Source organism: Pan paniscus, chromosome 21 (assembly GCF_029289425.2).
Source record: "Pan paniscus chromosome 21, NHGRI_mPanPan1-v2.0_pri, whole genome shotgun sequence".
NCBI classification, from domain to species: domain Eukaryota; kingdom Metazoa; phylum Chordata; class Mammalia; order Primates; family Hominidae; genus Pan; species Pan paniscus.
In genome coordinates, this window is record NC_073270.2 from 9889765 (window position 1) to 9901872 (window position 12108).

Sequence of the window (12108 nt, forward strand, 5' to 3'; positions counted from 1 at the left end):
CCCAACATAGTGGCTCATGTCTGTAATATCAGCACTTTGGGAGGCTGAGGCAGGAGGATTGCTTGAGACGAGGCCTCATCTCTACAAAACAATTTTTTTGTTGTTGTTTGAAATTAGCCAGGTGCAATGGCACACCGGTAGTGCTAGCTACTTAGGGAGGCTGGGGTGGGAGGATTCCTTGGCCCCAGGAGTTCAAGGCTACTGTGAGCTATGATTGTGTCACTTCACTCCAGCCTGGGTGACTGAGCAAGACCCTATCTCTAAAAAGAGAGGAGACGAGAGGCGAGGAGAGGAGAGGAGAGGAAAGGAAAGGAAAAGAGAAGGAAGGAAGGAAGGAAGAAAGGAAGGAGAAAGGAAGGAAAGGAAGAAAGGAAAAAAGAAAATAAAAGAAAATTCTTATGGATAACTTGCAGCAGCCTCCCTCTCCATCAGCATTTGCTTGCTTCACCTTGCACTTTTATGTTATGGAGATGGTTTCTTTCCTTAAACCTCAGGAACCAAACTCTGCCAGTTTCAAATTTTTCTTCTGTAGCTTCATCACCTCTTTTGGTCTTCCTAGAATTGAAGAAAATCAGAGACTTGCTCTGGATTAGGCTTTGGCTCAAGATAATGTTGTAGCTGATTTGGTCTTCTATCAAGACCACTCAAAGTTTCTCCACATCAGCAATAATGCTGCTCTTTTGCTTTCTTCTCATTTGTGTGCTCACTGGATTAGCAGTTTTAGTTTCCTTCAAGAACTTTTCCTTTACCCTTCTAATTTGGCTGTTTGGTGCAAGAGGCCTAGTTTTAGGCCTATCTTTGCTTTCAACGTGCATTTCTCACTAAGCCTAATCATTTCTAGCTTTTGGTTTAATGTAAGAGATATGCAGCTCTTCCTTTCAGATGAACACTTAGAGACCATTGTAGGACCATTAATTGGCCTATTTTCAATATTGTTGTGCCTTGGGGAATAGAGAGGCCCTGGGGAGAGGGAGCGAGATGAGGGAATGGCTGGTCTGTGGAGCAGTTAGAATACACACATTTATCAATTAACTTCACTGTCTTTTATGGGCATGGGTCTTGGTGCCCCCAAATGATTCCAATGGTAACATCAAAGATTGCTGATCACAGATAACCATATCAAATGTGATAATTTTAAAATTTGAAATATTGCGAGGATTACCGAATGTGACACAGAGATATGAAGTGATCACATGCTGTTGGAAAAATAGCACTGACGCATTTGCTTGACCAGGGTTGCCACAAATCTACAATTTGTAAAAAACATAATATCTGCAAAGCTCAATAAAATGAAGTGAAATAAAATGATGTATGTCTATATTTTTCAAGCCCAAATTCTATACTCAGTAAAAATATCTTTTGAGAGCAAATGTTAAATATAGACACTTTCAGACAAATAAAAACTGAGAAAGCATAAACTGGGTGGTGTTTGTTTAAATAATATAGGAGAGAGCTATATAGTGAAACTGAAATAACCTTATTAATTATATAAACATATATATCATATGCACTCTTACGTCATACTTTGTGAGAGAGAAAAAATAGTGAATCAGTTTACTGGCAACAATTTTATTCTAAAAGATCATCTAAGGAATGTGTTTAGGCAGCAAGAATGCCCACTTTCCCCACTGTTATTCAACATAGTACAAGAAGTCCTAGCTACAGCAATCAGACAAGAGAAAGAAGTAAAGGACATTCACATTGGAAAGGAAGAAGTCCAATTATCTTTGTTTGCAGATGATATGATCTTATATTTGCAAAAACCCAAAGACTCTACCAAAAAACTATGAGAATTGAAAAACAAATTCAGTAAAGTTGCAGGATCAAAAATCAATATCCAAAATCAGAAGCATTTCTATATGCCAACAGTGAACAATCTGAAAAAGAAATCAAGAAAGTAATCTCATTTATAATAGCACAAATAAAATTAAATTAAAATTTTAAAAATGGAAAGATATTCTGTGTTCATGAATTAGAAGAATCAGTATAGTTAATATGTCCATACCACCCAAAGCAATCTACAGATTCAATGCAATCCCTGTCAAAATACCAATGACATTCTTCGCAGAAACAGAAAAAATAATTCTAAAATTTATATGGAACCACAAAAGACCCAGGATAGCAAAAGCTATCCTGAGCAAAAAAATAAAGCTGGAAAAATCACATTACCTGTCTTTAAATATACTACAGAGTTATAATAACCAAAACAGCATGATACTGGCATACAAACAGATACACAGAACAATGGAACATAATACAGAACCTAGAAAAAAATCCACACACCTGCAGTGGACTCATTTTCAACAAAGGTACCGAGAACATATACACTGGGGAAAAGACAGTCTCTTCAATAAATGGTACTAAGAAAACTGGATATTCATATGCAGAAGAATGAAACTAGACCCCTATCTCTCACCATATACAAAAATAAAATCAAACTAGATTAAAGACTTAAATCTAAGACCTGAAACTATGATACTATTACAAGAAAACATTGGAGAAACTCAGAATATTGGTCTGGGCAAAAAAGTGATTCCAGAAACATAGATATGAGATGCAAGAAGGGATTTTGAGCAAGAAAAATGGATGAAATATGCAAAGGGCCAAGCAAATATTCACAGTGTAAACAGTAGAAAAATACAAAATTCAAGATAGAGCAACAAAATATATAACTTGGGGAATAAGTCAACTTAAAGTAGTTTCAAATATTTTATTATTGTGCAGGAGCTGATAAACACATTGATACTCATTTTGGACTCTTCAGTTAAATAGTGATATTAATATTTCCAGGATATATGCTTAAAAAATGGAATTTTCTAAAGAATAGACACTATTAGTAGAGAGAAAAAGTTAGAATGAGGTGAAAATTCATTAAAAACAAAGTAGGAAAAGAAAACAAAAAATGTTTTTTAAAATAGGTCAAATAGAAAGTGAGAACTAAAATAGCAGAAATTAAATGAGATACACCAGTAATCAAAATAAGTATAAATGAAGTCTCTAGATAACAAATAAATAAATATAAATGAAGTCTCTAGACAACAAATAAATAAATATAAATGAAGTCTCTAGATAACAAAAAATAAATAAATATAAATGAAGTCTCTAGGTAACAAATAAATAAATATAAATGAAGTTTCTAGATAAAAAAGATTGTTAGGCTAAACTTATTTTAAAATACTACAAATTTTTTCAATCAAATATTCAAATTGGTCACATCTGAGTTTGCCTTTATACAAATAAAAGAAATATGGAATCAGCAATCTTAGATAGAAAACAGTGGTAGAGCCAGATCTTGCAAATTATTTAATTTGTTTTTTCTTTTGAGAAACTGAGTAAATTTGAAGCTAGAACGCCCATTTGAAACAATTTTTTCAATCTCAATGTTTTTGTTCTATGCAGTGTAGCTTCTGTGAAACTCAGATGTTAAAATAGCTCCAAGTTGACTGGCTTGAGATAAACATGTTACTGGGGCTCCTACTGACCCAAGGCCCCCCTACAAGTGGTCCCCCATCTCTTCATTCCACACAAATAGTCATTTACCCAGTGAGTGTGTGTAGTAAATAATCTTAATATTATTAATTGTTTGGCCTCATTCCTGAGATGCCTGGGTTACCCACACTCTATTGGCTTATTGGACTGACATTTTCTTTCTTTCTGTTTTTTTTTTTTTCTTCTTCTTCTTTTTTGAGACAAGTTCTCTGTCACCCACACTGGAGTGCAGTGGCATGATCATAGCTCACTGCATCCTCGAAGGCTGGGGCTGAAGCAATCCTCCACACCCGGCTAATTTAAACAAAATTGTTTTTGTAGAGATAGGATCTCACTATGTTGCCCAGACTAGTCTTGAACTCCTGACCTCAAGCAATCCTCCCATTTCAGCCTCCTGAGCAGCTAGGATGATAGGCACCAGCCACCATGCCTGGCTAATTTGAACTGACATTCTCTTAACGAAAATACCACAATGAGGTTTGTGGCCATGTCAGAGCAGGAGCTTAGATGTGACAATAAGAAGTAAACAGTCTACTTCCCCTCACCCTCCACTCTACCCCCATGACTATCCTGCATCTAGCCACATCCCCTAATATGTATGTGGCTCAGGGTGACCAGGAAGAAAATAATTCCAGACTAAAACTTCATAAATGAGACATATGCAAATATTTGAGTCTTTTAGAGGGGAAGAAGGGAGACCATTGGTGCGGAGGGCAACAGTTCTGCAGAAATTGACCTAAATTGGGCTAAACCCGGCCTTGCTGAGGGATCCTATGCCTGGTAACTTGATCTTTAATCCTTTCAGGCTAATAACCTTAAATACCTCAAAATGAGCTGAGGTTATTTTGTTCCAGGTACTATACCTGCTAAATAGTCTCCAGAAAAGACAGGTGGGATGGTGAAGTGCGGAATGCAGGAGTGTATAAAAATGCTTTGTGGAAGAGGAAGGGTAGACTTCTCACTGCTGCTACAATCCTCTCTTTTTGGGGATCAGTGTAGCAGCTGATTGTCCCGGTAGCTATTCGGGGAATTTAGAATTCTGCCCTTCAGGTTAGGAGCATGCTTCAGGGCTCTCCTGCCTTGCATCACTATCTTCATGGATTTCCATATTCTTTGTCTTTAAAGAAATGTTTCATCTTCTAACTGAGCTTCTTGGCTGTCCATAAAGTATACCACCATTCCATCATGATACCAAATAGGGATCTTGAGATGAAGGTTTCCTGAATTGAGGAAGAATCTGAGACCATAGCCTACACTCAACAAAGCCTGCATATTGAAAATGGCAGTGGGTCTGAGTTTAGTGGTTATGCCTGCAGATTCTGTGAGAGGGAAATTTGGAAAAATAGGAGTTTCCCTGTGCTTGTTTCCTCATCCATAAAATGGGCATCATAATCTCTTACTACCAGACTGAACATATTAATTCACTATAAAGCATGATAACCAGTAAGAATTCATTATAGTGTTCCCTAATAATAGTTACTTTTATTATTGTGATATCATAATTATTGTCATTATTATCACATTAATGGGTACTTGAACCAATGTCCCCAGGTCATTCCTATATGCACATGGAAGGAAAGGGTTATATGATAAAACAGAAAGAGCTATATTAGTTGACGCCCAAACATCTCTGCTACAGGAACTTATTTTCAGAAGATATGAAGTTTAGAGGGAGAAAGTTTTTCTTGACTGGCCAAACAGAGATACAAACATTGGAGATTTAGGGGCACGTGGAACAAGGAAAGACCAAAGCCCCCAAGGAGAAGAAATAATTACAGGTCAAGGGCAGATCAGCATCATCTCAGTGGCTCAAGCTGAGCACTGATTAAATTAATTGGAGTTAGGGTTAAGGCGGCAAGCTCTGGCAAAGCTGGCAATGTCACTTTGAGCAGAAAATCAGAGTATCAGCCAATGGCACACATGTTATATAAAGCCATCCGTGTCTCGTTTGGAAATTCCCATAGAGAGTGAGCTGCTGGTCTAGCAGACTATTGAAGTCCTGTTACCTAATAAGTGGGAATACTTAGATGGAATACGTATTTTATAAATAGATTCCTGATTACATTAAATAATAGAAAATAATTTTCTGGCCAGTACTGATAAGAGCCCCTTCATTCTCCATTGCAATTATCAGGATAAACCAGAGTGTTTTGTTCATTATGATCAAGGCATGAGCTGCAAATATTGCACTTAAAAAGCATTTGCTCTTATCTCAAAAAGAGCAAGTGGTCTGTCGCTATTCTTACTAGCTCCCAATTTGTAGAAGGTCAGGTTCATAGACTCCCCAGGGATACATTTGAGATATTTTGTGCGTTCTGGATGATATTGTTAACTGGATGACTGAGTTCACTGTAATAGCTCTGACTTTTATTGTTGGGGACTGAAGACTTCAGGCTTCTTGGCTGCAGCTACTTCAAATCCTCATCTTTTCTGATAATTTAACAGAAGTTGTGAGGGAAGGCAAAGCATGGAATGGTTAGCCAAGTGGGAGTCCTATTGAGGTTTTTAATGGTCTCAGGCAATTGGAACCATCTCTGGTCCCAGAGGAGGCTCCTTCCCCTGTAGTAGTGATTACTTACTCCTTAGAAATACTTAATGCCCTGGGGTTAAAGGTTTTGAAAACTACTGCAAAGGCCACTTTAGCCACAGTGCTTCTACAGGGCAATGAGACTAAGCTGGTTATGCATCATACTTAATCGAGGCAGTATATGCATGAGTAGTTTCTCAAAATATCATCCCCAGTCAGCAGGAGCTACATCACCTGAGTGCTTGTCAGAAATGCACATTCTTGGGCTTTACCCCAGACCTACTCAGTCAGAATCTCTGAAGATGGGGTCCAGCAGTCTGTTTTTAAAAGAACTCCAGAAAATTCTGATGCACACTAAAGTTTGAAGAAACCTGGTTTACAGAGACCAACAAGTCTTGACTGTTTTATCAGAACTGACCTGACAAGTCAGCTAGACCAAAATCATGTTGGCATATCAAAAAGTCCTGAACTATGGAAAAATTTACCAACTGTAAAGTAAGTTTCTCAAAGGGCCTAACTCTCTTCTATAAACTGGTGCCCCAGGCTACAGGAAGCACTCTAGGCCATTAGCAAAAATAAATAAATAAAAAATATTACACCAACTCCAACATTCAGGAATTCTGATGCAATTGGTGTAGTGTGCTGCCTAAGCCTCAAGCATTATCCCCAGTTGATTTCAATATGCCACTGTTGTTGGCTGATTGCCAAAACTGACCACATGTTATGCCCCTTCTAGCATCCATACTCTTTGCAAGGTGCCTCTGTCATTTCTCCTGTTAAGAGAAATCTGTTTTTCCACTCTCTTGAAGGTAATGTTGGCCACATGACTTGCTTTAGCCAATGGGACAGTAGCAAACATAATATAAGCAGAAACATGGTGCTATATGTTGGATGTTTGCCCCCTCCAAATCTCATGTTGAAATTTGATCCTGAATGTTGGAGGTGGAGCCTAATGGGAGGTATTTGGGACATGGGAGCAGATTCCTCATGAATAGATTAATGCCCTCCCTGGGGGAGGGGATGAGTGAGTTCTCACTCTATTAGTTCCCAAGTTGGTTGTTAAAAAGAGCTTGGTACCTCCCTTCTCTCTGGCTTTCTTTCTCGCCATGTGATTTTCACACATGCTGGCTCTGCTTTGCCTTCCACCATGAGTGAAAGTTTCCTGAGGCCCTCACCAGAAGTAAATGCTGGTGCCATGCTCCTTGTATAGCCTGCAGAACTCTGAGTCAAATAAACCTCTTTTCAAAATAAATTTCCCAGCCTCAGATATTTCTTTATAGCAACACTAAATTGACTAAAACACTTGGAAGGTACTTATACATTGGAGCTTGCTCATTTATTGCTTTTGGAGCCTGAAACTGCTATATGAAAAGCTTGGAGGTTGAGAGACTATGCAGAAAAGACCCCAGTTAGCCCATCTGTCACAACTCCAAACATCACAAATGCAGACAGCTCCAACTCACTTGCTGACAACAAATGCATGAGCAAGCCCAACCAAGATAAGCCAAATGTGAAACAAGAACTGAACCACCATATTATGAGCTAAATAAATAGTGGTTGTTTTAAGCCACTAAATTTGGGGGATGTCATTAAGCAATCATGGACAGGTGGAAGTTAATGTTTGCTGTCAATGAATGGTAAAAGGAGCTGAAAGGAGAATCATCAAGTCAAGGTCGTTCCAAACACCCCTCTCTTTAGGATTGCTTGGTTCAGCCCACGAGGCCACTCTGAGCCTTCACATCCCCTCCTTTCAGGCAAGAATACCCGATAACCAGTAGATTCCATGAATCTCCTGATTCACTCAGCCATCATTAACGGCAAAAGGAGAACTGGATCATAAAAGCCTAAAGAATTTGGAGAGCTTCAAGGAAGATATAACACAGATTTGAGTCCAAAATATGTTTTTACAGGAGAACACTGAATAGAATATTTATTGTTAAGCATCTGAGACAGCTTTGTTTCTGGATTATCCCCAGCAGGGATTACAGAAAGCTTACGAGATTTGTATATTAAATCATCACAAAAATTTTTTCAGTATGTATAAGGAGATGTATTTCTTAATAGAAAGAAAACCAGTAGGAAATAATAATTAAACATGATCCTTCACTCATGATGTATGGTGGTTCCAATATCCTTCTGCCACTCAAGGTACGATAAGGAGGATGGTATTTTCACTAGGGGGTAGGTTTGATTTGACTCACCTCTCGTCCTTGGTTATGTCTCATCTCTCCATCCTCACTGGGCTTTAGTCCCTCCCCTCTTCTAACTCTATTATCTTATTGCTATCTTTTCTAGCCGGGCCTCTATCTAGTTCCCTTAACCCTTTACTTAATCTATTCCTTCTTTTACAATGTTTTAAATTTTTATTATCTTAAAAGACAGGGTCGGCTGGGCATGGTCGCTCACGCTTGTAATCCCAGCACTTTGGGATGCCGAGGCGGGCAGATCATTTGAGGTCTGGAGTTCTAGACCAGCCAGGCCAACACGGTGAAACCCCATCTCTACTAAAAATACAAAAATTAGCCAGGCATAGTGGTGGGTGCCTGTAATCCCAGCTACTCGGGAGCTGAGGCAGGAGAATCGCTTAAACCTGGGAGGCAGAGGTTGCAATGAGCTGCACTCCAGCCTGAGTGACAGAGCGAGACTCTGTATCAAATAAATAAATAAATAAAAGACAGGGTCCTGATCTATCACTCAGGCTGGAGTGCAGTAGCATGATTATTATAGCTCACTGCAACCTCAATTTCCTGGCCTCAAGGGGTCCTCCTGCCTCAGCTTTCCTAGTAGCTAAAACTACAGGGACATGCCACCACACCCAGCTAACTTTTAAAAATTTTTTGTAGAGACTGGGTCTTGCTATGTTGCCTAGGCTGGTCTCAAACTCCTGGCCTCAAGCAATCCTCCTGCTTTGGCCTCCCAAAATTACAGGCATGAGCCACTGCACCCAGCTCTAATTTACTCCTTCTTATTTCCAGATTTTATCTTGAATTTAACTCTTCCAAAAGGCCCAGTCTAGACTAAGTTACTGGTCTGTTTTCCATATTCATTCTTCCTGTATGTACTTTTATCATAACGCCGTCACCTATATTGAGGTGACTGTAGACGTTGGGTAGCTTCAGAGTAGAATCAATATCTTATCCATTGTTGCATGTTTTCTATTAGAAAAACTTTTGACTACACGTGACAAAAACCTGGCTAACACAGCCTTAACAAAGAAGGTTTATTCTCTGCCTGCTCAAAGTAAAAAGCAATCTGGAGGTAGGCAGTTGGTGGCTGTGATTCATACAGTTTAAATTGCAAATAGGAATTCTAGCCCTTTCTGCCTTGCTGCTTCAACATCCTGAGGTCATGACTGATTTTATTTCATCTTTATTATTATTAATAAACTCGTAGGTGCAAGATGGCTACTATGCTTCTGGGTACCATGCTTACAATTAAGTCAGGAAATGGAAACACCAGCCAGGTTTACCCGTTTTTTCATGAAAGCAAAAGTTATTCCGGAAGTTGCACAGCAGAGGTCTGTTTAGGTTTCATAATTTAAAATGTGTCTTATGGACTTCCATTACCATGAGAGAGTCTAGAGTAGCAAGTAAAAGCAGAATATTTATGTGTGCTGCGTGTGTTACAGTAAGTAGCTAGTCAGACATGAGCAGAGCAGGAGAGGGCTCCCTGTACACACACACACACACACACACACACACACACACACACACACACACACCCCGAGAATGTCAGGCGACCATTGGGTGATGGTCAGGCGGTTGTTAACTGTCTCTCTAAAGTAATAATTTGCCATAGCCAGCACCAGGGAAAGGCAGTTTCTCAATAAACATAAACACCTGAAACTGGTGATCAGAAGCTTCCTAAGAAGATCTCAGGAGCTGGGCGAATGGGTTCATGCATGTGCATTAAGAGACAAAATGGTAGAGTTTAACTGGTATATGACCTTCTAGGAATATCTGACTGGTAAGGGAAGAATACCTCAAGCGAGCATGCGTACAGCTCCAGTAAACACACTGCGGATGCTCCACTCCCAAGGGCTTGCAGGCCACTGCACATGTACACAGCCTACCCCACGGAAGAATCAGGGGAGAAGGACCACAAGACTCCGGAAACATGCCAACATATAAAACTTCAAATCAAAAGGTCAAACCGAGGACTTGATCTCTCAGGTCACTCTCTTGGCCCTCTTGCAAGTGTACTTTACTTCCTTTCATTCCTGCTCTAAAGCTTTTTAATAAACTTTACATTGAACTTTAGACAACTCTTGGTCTAAAACTTGCCTCAGTCTCTCCTTCTGCCTTATACCTCCTCAGTCAAATTCTTTCTTCTGAGGAGGCAAGAATTGAAGTTGCTGCAGACCTGTAGGGATTCGCTGCCAATAACACATGCATATTTGTTGAATAACTATATGAAGAAATTGCATTGCAGATAAGGGAAGATAATACCGAACTTCTCCCTTTAAGAGTCCTTGACTCTCACATCATGAACGCTACAGGACAGCAATATTAGGCAGAAGGTTGTCACACCTGACTCACTGGTGGCAACTTTAATAAAATCCAAGGATTCATGCATTAAACTTTTTGCAGGACATTGGGTGAGCCATGTAGGTGGTATAAATTATGGAATCCAGCCATTCTACAGTCTAATGGAGAGGCTATGTATAGAGGTTGAACTGGAAAAGGTCATTTCAACTTTAGAAAAATTTCTTCTAAGGAAAATTCATGTGGGAATTTAAGGAAGTTAATGTCTAGCACCCATTTTTTAACCCATCCAAATTTGGAACCAACAAGGAGGTGGATGCAGACATCAATCAGAATTCAAAGTATAACTTTTATGTCTCAAAAATGCTAAATGCAGGAAAGTGCTTTCTATCTGCTCTCCAATATGGCTTCCTGAGTGGAATTTGTGTATGAATTACAGGTTCTTGGGAAAACACCAGTTGCCCCATGGGGGCCTGTTCCTGAAAAACTTACATAATGAAAGGGATGAGAATGTGAATGATCTTTGCTAGCAGGCTGGTATCACAGAGCAACTTGACACCAGCTTGGAATTGAGCTTCTTCTGAACTCACCTATCAATTGAGTCTTTTCTCCTGTCCTTCAGAGGACTGGGTAAGGGAATGGAAAAAGACCAGAAGTGTTACCCTTTAGAAATCTCTTTAATGGAAACATGAAATCAGGGAAGGGAGACTCCATCCCCAGCAGACAATATGAAAATGCCTTCTTACCTTCTTCTCTAGGTACACTGATAAATTGTTTTCTTAGCACCTGCTGCTAAACTAGAAAGGTTTAAGAGACTTGTATCTTAAGAGATGCCATGGCAACAAGGATAAAGAACCTGTGGCAGATGGGACATGTTTATCCAGAGACAGTGTTTGCTAGTGGCACCTTACAAAGAGTAAATAATGATGATGATGATGATGACAATATTAGTAACAATTCTACTCTGGAAGTTACTCCAGAAGTGAAGAGAGACGGGTTTTATTTTGAGTGAAAAATGGAAAATAGAAACCAGAAGCATTAAAGGATATAAATTAAGATAAAAAATAAACAATGTGAGAGGGATATGATGAAGAAATTATTAGCCATGACAATTTGGTGTTAGCCTCTGTTTAGAACAGTGTTCCTCAAATTGTTCTTTATTACTGCCCCCGTAAAGAGACTTTTTAGATGTTTTCATACTAATCTCCTCCCCACTCCACCCAATTGATAAAATCCTAACACCACGATATCCCGTGTATCTGTTTATGTTACTCTGGTCCTTTGATGGGCCAAAGGCCACTGTAACATCTAAAATCCTGCCCCCCACCCACAACACCACACACACACCAAAAACCAATTTTATTTCCTTTGGAAGCAATATTGCCCCTGTTGATTGAGAATGCATGGCTTAAGACAGTAACAAATACTTTATATTCTGCGTCCATTTCTTCAGGCCTTTTGGATTCCTTCAATTCCTCATAAAGAGACCTAAAACTCATGACCCAGGAAGAAACTAAAAATTGTTTTAATAAAATGACCAGGTATTTTTAAAACATTTCACTGCTTGAATTAACATTTTAGCAGCCAGGTAAGGTTTTATGTCTCATA